Below are 6,825 nucleotides of genomic sequence, written 5' to 3'. Positions count from 1 at the left end.
TCAGATTTTAAAATACTCTTTCTAGAAATGTATATTAGCCATTTCCCTCATTTTATGTCACTTTTTAAAATAGTAATGTAGTTTGGCTATTTTTGTGTTTGTTTTTCATGGTAACTTCCAGACTTCCATAAAAACATTTTTAATGAGAAAAATCTGAAAACTATGCTACTAATTGCACTGATTAGAAAATCTAAATTACTTTCATATAACTGATCTCTGGTACCTAACCTCTTGTAGTTTCTATGCTTTCTTTCTAAGTGTCTTCTAAAGAAACTGAGGTGGAAAGTGAGTGGTCACCTGAGAAGGATCATTATGTTAAAGATAACTAAAAGTTTATAGTGGAATGTTCATTTTCGAAGTAAAAAATTAGTTACCCTTCTAATTTTTCAGTGATTCTTATAGCTTTTAGTAATACTTATATTTGGAGCACAAATATTTATTTAAAGGGTCACTACATGTCATACCAAAATTTAAAATACCCCAATTAGGGTTGGGGAAGTATTTCTCAGTCTGCTTTTGTGTAAGATCTATTTTGGGCGTCTGGAAGCACGTAGGATGGGACAAGACACATGGTAGGCTTCGTTTAAGAACAGAGGAAGTAGGACAATGACATCACAAACTATCAGGAAACTGCCTGAGCTGGGCAAAACGGCCACTTGGTTAAGAGGAGGGGACAGTTTTGGTCACTGGTGATCAATGACTTTCTATTCTTAACCACTGATTTAAAAGACACAAAGAAAACTGAAGTGGGCCTGCAGTTAATACTAGTTGACTGTGCCAAGAATTTGGTAGCCTGAAACAGTATGGCTATAGAACCTAGAGGATCTTCATAAAGCCCTTACCTTTTCTTACTAAGGAGATAAAAGATGCTTGAGTAGTCCCTCCCTTACCACAGGGAACCTACCCAGCAGGTAGTTGGCAGAGTAAGGATGTGCACACAGATAAACCCAAGAATTCACATTTGGCACAATTCAAGCCTTTTAGGAAGTTAGGAGAGAAGATTTTCTTAACTAGAAATACTTTATGAAGGAGTTGGGCCTTGGAGGATAGATAAAATTTTTTAAAGGTGGAAGTGAGGGAATGAGGAAGATGAGTTTAGGAAATGAACTGGAGATTATTCCTTTTGTCTGGAGTGCTCATGACAGAGGGGTAATAAGATGAGATGAAGAAGATAGGCTGGAATCTGGAGAATTTTGAAAGCACGACTGTCAAATGTAAAGTATTTTTTTATTGCAGTATTTGAAAAACTGCCGTTTAGCGATTTGTGACCAGCATTTTCTTTTTAAATGAAATAGAATAGGAAATATCAGAATACATTATTTTTATAAGGATTGTTTGTGAAACTTTTGCTCCAGGTATGTGTGTTACATGTATACACACATTTACTGGAACCTGATGTAAAGTTTCTAAAGGAGTCTTAGTCGAAGTTAGAAATCCACTGCTTTACTTGACTATGAGGAACAGAGGATTTTAAGTACAAGCATTAAAGGCTCAAAGCAAACTTGAAGATTAATTTGGCGGGATAGTACTATGAAGGAAAGCGAGAGTCCGGATGATGAGAGACCAGGTTGGAGGTTACTGCTGTGCTTCAGAATGATTTGTCCATAATGAGAATGATAGTTCTGGAAATGGAAAGGAATCAAGACTTGGGGAATGATAGCCCTGCTAGATATGACAAATTGAATGTTCGCATGGAAAAGATGGGAGGGAGGAATCAAAAAAAAAGTGTAAGATTTGTAGCCTGGGTACTTGAATGATAATACAGTATCTTTAATAAGAGAATATTGGAAAAGCTAATTCTGTGAAGGCAAGATGTATAGGTAAGCTGAGTTGAAGTGTGCCTGGCACTGGTTCAGAAGGGCTAGGTCTGAAGATAAAGACTTGGTAGATGGCTATCTACATCTGACCATTGAACCTCTGCTGGTAGAAAGGGTTCATTACAAGAAGAGGTTTGAAGAGCCATTAAAATAGATTCTACAGTCCTCACTGTGTGGTAAGTATAAGCAGTTTTATGCTGTCGAACCGTAACAAGTTAAATATTTTACCTGTAATCTTATTTGATGTTTGTGTGGATATAAACCTTTGACTATAAATACCATATCTAATAAGATCTTATGTTTTATTTCTCTTCTAGTCATTTTAGCTTTCTATTTTATAATTGCTTTAATGGTATGCTAACTCTGTAAAATAATTAGGTTTCAACAAGTCAAATACAATTATTTTGTAAACTTTAGAGATTTGCTGAAGGGAATTGTAAAAATAAAGATGCTTGCTCATTTATATGGCATGAAAAGTTTGAGTAGCTTGAATGGTTTTCTTTGAACAAATTAAATTTTTTATTGTCTTTAAGCAGTGAAGAATGACAAAGTGAAGCTTTCAGAATATTTATAAATCCATCTGTATTTAAAATAAAGATAGCATATCTGGTTTTTAAAAAAGCCATTTCGTAGCTGTTAAGTGAAATTTAAAGTGTGAAACTTTTTAAAAATATGAGAAAATGATATAGGTAATTTTAATCTTTATATATAGATTTCATTCAAAACATCTTGACTATTTGTATATTGCTATTATATATAGATACAGGTAATATTTTACCAGAATCTACATGGGGGGGGGTACAAAAATATTTTGTTAACTCTCTATAAAATGAATATACTGCCCCAAATCACTTATCCTATCTGCTGGAGCCAAACAGAGCTAATATATAGCTTCTCAGCAGTGGATTAGCAAATGAAAAGAAGTGCTCTGAACCCAGTAGAGGAAAATAGGAAGTGTCAAGAAGTACTCCCAACCCCCTTTCTTCTCTTCCAAGCTTGTAGATCTTTGTGTGACGAGGCCCCTTTGGGGTACGCTAGTAACTGTCTCCGAGCTGTGGCCAGGCTTTTAGATCTTTGTGTGACCAGGCCCCTTTGGGGTACTCTAGTAACTGTCTCTGAGCTGTGGCCAGGCTTTTAGATCTTTGTGTGACCAGGCCTCTTTGGGGTACTCTAGTAACTGTCTCTGAGCTGTGGCTCCAGGCAGCAGAGCAAACTGGAGGTCTCTGGTGGCAGCAGCCTGGCTCTCTAGCTCCTTCTTCATTCTTCCCTGCCCTTCGCTTGGTCGTCCACCCCCTACTGGTTTCTTTCATAAATAGACTGAGCAAGTGGGCCCCCTACTCTAAAATATTAATCTCATGATCTGTCATTCCACCATTCTGGTTTCACTTCTTTGGATTTTTAAAAAGATTTTATCTGAAAGATCGCCTTTTAAAATGCAAATACCCCTGGGAGAGGTCTGACCTTAGTCCTCAGCTAACATCTTAATTATCAGTTAGTACCTAAGTTTGCCTTAGTACACATTTGCCTGAGAAGAACCCCTGGCTAAAAGTGATAAAACTAGAGGGAAGCTAGCATTTATAATATTAATATTAATAGTAGTAGTAGTAATACTATTATTATTATTATTATTATTGGAAAGTAAGATGTACTAAGGGCCATATTATTAAGTGCCAGGAATTGTTGTAAGTGCTTTACAAATATAAATTTCCCTAATTCCCTCATCAACCCTATTGATGTTATTACTACTGTTATTTTACAGATAGGAAAACTGAGGTATGTGGAACATAAATAATTGTCTATGTCACGTAATAAATGCAGCCGAGTGTTAGACTCAGGCATTTGGATTCCTTAGGTCTGTTTTGCTGTGAGACCTCTTCCCTGCTATATTGCCTCTCAGAGAGATGGCATCTGATCAACATTTCACCCTTTTTACAATTTTGCATCAAATGGAATTATGCTATTTGATTATAGGCCACTTCCTGTTGAAGGTCAGGGCCTTGCCATCATCTAAATAGATTTTTTAGTAACAACTGTAACGAAATAGGAAAATTCCTTATAACTAAGGGAATGTATTTGCAGGATATAGAGAAGAAGGAAGTAAAGAGACTAGTCTATAATCTAGCACTATCTTTCCTATTTAAAACTTATTTTGGGGAATTTAAAAATATGGATTAATAAAATAATTTGTAGTCCTAGTACCCCGAGATAACACACATACACACACACGTATGTATATATGTATATATCACATGTATGTATATATACATATACACATACGTGTGTGTGTGTATTCTTTCTAGGTTTTTTTTCTTTTGAGCCTTATTTTCTGAATGTTCTGCAAGGTGTCAACTCATACCACCTCTTTAAAATTTTAGAATGAAATAATTTCCCTTGAGTATAAATAAACAGCATTTCCCACTTCATCTCTACGAGAAGTTGAATTAATAGTTATTGTCTATGACTTGCCAGAAACAAATGTTTAACTAAATTATCTCTGTGTTCTTTGTATGATCCTTTTTAAGTAAAAGTAGATAGAAGAGAACCCTAGATTCTTCACTTAATCTCCATATTGAGTCAGTTCTTTCAACCAGTGTTTGGTCAGCACTAATCTACCTCTACTCCTGTCTTTGCTACAGCTTTAATTTCCTTGTAATATCCGGAGCAGTAGAGTCTCCTTTAATTACTCATCCCTCCTCTAGATCTGCCGTTCAGGTCCCTCTGTAACCTACATATCTGATTGTGTCATTCTCCTTTATAGAATTCTTCAGTGGCTTCTTATTGCTGGTATGCCCTGGAAGCAGGATTTGAGGATGACTGGGGCAGGGAATTCTCCAGGTCCCAAGTAGCAGTTTAAAAGGGGAGTTTGGGATGTATGCTTGTTCCAGATGGCCACATCCCTTGACTCTGCTGACTCCACATAATGAGGGCCAGGCAGGGGCCCTCTAACGTGTCAGGTCTGGGACCTCATTGTCTGGGTCTAAAGGCAGAGTGTGCTGCTGCTGTGTGAACAGTAAACTTTTGGTGGCAGCAAGGATCAAAGCTGGTAGAACATTTAGGAGCCTAACTGCAGTAATCCACTTGATTGTGGCTTGGTCCAGGGTGGTAGCAGTAGAGATAATAAGTAATCAGATTCTAGATATATTTTGAAGGTAGAGCCAAACATTCTTCCTAAAGGATTGATGTGGGGAGAGAGAAAGAGAGGAGACAAGTATGATTCCAAGATTATTAACCTCAGTACCTGGAAGGATTTAGGGTAATGGAGCATATTAATCACTGATGTCTTACTTTTGCCATTGCAGCTATTGTTGAATGCTGGTTCTAATAAAATACTATATTTGACCAGATTTTGGGCCTCAGGAAATTTTGAGGGAAGAGAAGTGAAGTGTGTGCAGTTGTGAGGGCTGGGGCTGGCAGTCTTAAATCTTTATTCAGCAAACCCTGTATTTAAGAGTTAAGAAATTGGTGGTGGGCAGGAGTATCTCTGATTGCTAGGAGATTTTACAAAAAAGAGGTGGGAAAACCCAAAAATCAACCTTACCTTTGCAGTTTTCTTAGGGCCTTGGGCAGCATCTGCAAGTAACATTGAAATTCATACTGTCTTGCTGTCCTAAAAAATGGAAAGCATTGATCATGCTACACACAATGTTGTGAGTGCTCTGTATCTAGGTCCTCAGCTGCAACATAAAATTTGTGTTCAATTTATGTTAAATCAATGAAGAAAATGTTTTGTGATTCCCTACTTTTTAACTAGATTTCGTTTCACTCTTTTTAGGTTCAGGTAGCAGATGTGTTTCTTTAACTGATAAAGGAACAAGTTTCTGGGTCAGAATCACATTTGTTTTATTATGTTAAGTTTCTTTGGTGTGTGGGGTTTTTTGTTTTTGTTTTTGTTTTTTTACGGTATGCGGGCCTCTCACTGTTGTGGCCTCTCCCATTGCGGAGCACAGGCTCCGGACGCGCAGGCTCAGTGGCCATGGCTCATGGGCCCAGCCGCTCCGCGGCATGTGGGATCCTCCTGGACCGGGGCACGAACCCGTGTCCCCCGCATCGGCAGGCGGACTCTCAACCACTGCGCCACCAGGGAAGCCTTGTGGGTTTGTTTTTTGAAATAAACTTCTAATTTCAGATAATGCTTAGCCTGCCAGAATGTAGAAGTTCATTATATTGCCACTCACTTCATATTTTTCCTCTTTTTTCTTAATTTGCTTATACATCCTTGCACATTCCTGAGAGTCTATTCAAATACAAAGACAGAATGGGAGAATGCTTTTCTCTTTCCTTAAGGCAAACTGTCAAGTCTATCAAATCAGAGTCTATTGTTACAGAGCCATGAATTAAAGGTCATTATTGATTTACTAGTGGAAAGCCAAATTTTAAATGGTAGTTAATTAGACTATTTAGTATTTTTATTTAGTATCATTTAAATAAATAGAATGTAATATTGATTTGTTCACTATAGCTATGTGTAGATATTTATTGTTTACTGAGCATTTATATATCTCACAAAATATCTGAGCATACTATGTGCCAGATATTTTGTTATCTCAGTCCTTTAACAATTCTGTGAAGGTGGTATGATTTTCCCTGTTTTACAGATGAAGTTTAGAGAAGTTAGAATATTTGATCAAATCAGACATATAAACAGTATGTGGCAGAGGTAGCTTCAAACCTAAGTGCTTCTACTTCAAAACCCATGCTTTTAACTATGATTATATTTTAGTAACTCCACTTAGGGCTCTCAGAATATAGACACTAATGAGATGTATTTGGGTCTTGCCAGTCCCAATTTTTAAGAAAATGAATATTTTTGTAAACTGCCTTCAGACTATTGGATAAAAGGGGATGTGAAAAGGGATTGCTACCCATTCTTTACCAGTAGATGGTGGCATAAAATTAAAAACAAAGTTTTTAAAAGGAACCATCAGAGAAAGTTAGGTGATGTGTGTGTGCTTTCAGAGCAAGGTGGATGAAAGATTAGTGAAGTCTAGAGTAAATGAAAAGTGAGAAC

This window comes from Aethalodelphis obliquidens, unplaced genomic scaffold, assembly GCF_003676395.1.
Source record: "Aethalodelphis obliquidens isolate GAN/ISIS:26980383/991018 unplaced genomic scaffold, ASM367639v1 scaffold8, whole genome shotgun sequence".
Lineage (NCBI taxonomy): Eukaryota > Metazoa > Chordata > Mammalia > Artiodactyla > Delphinidae > Aethalodelphis > Aethalodelphis obliquidens.
Note: the sequence above shows the minus strand (reverse complement) of the source record.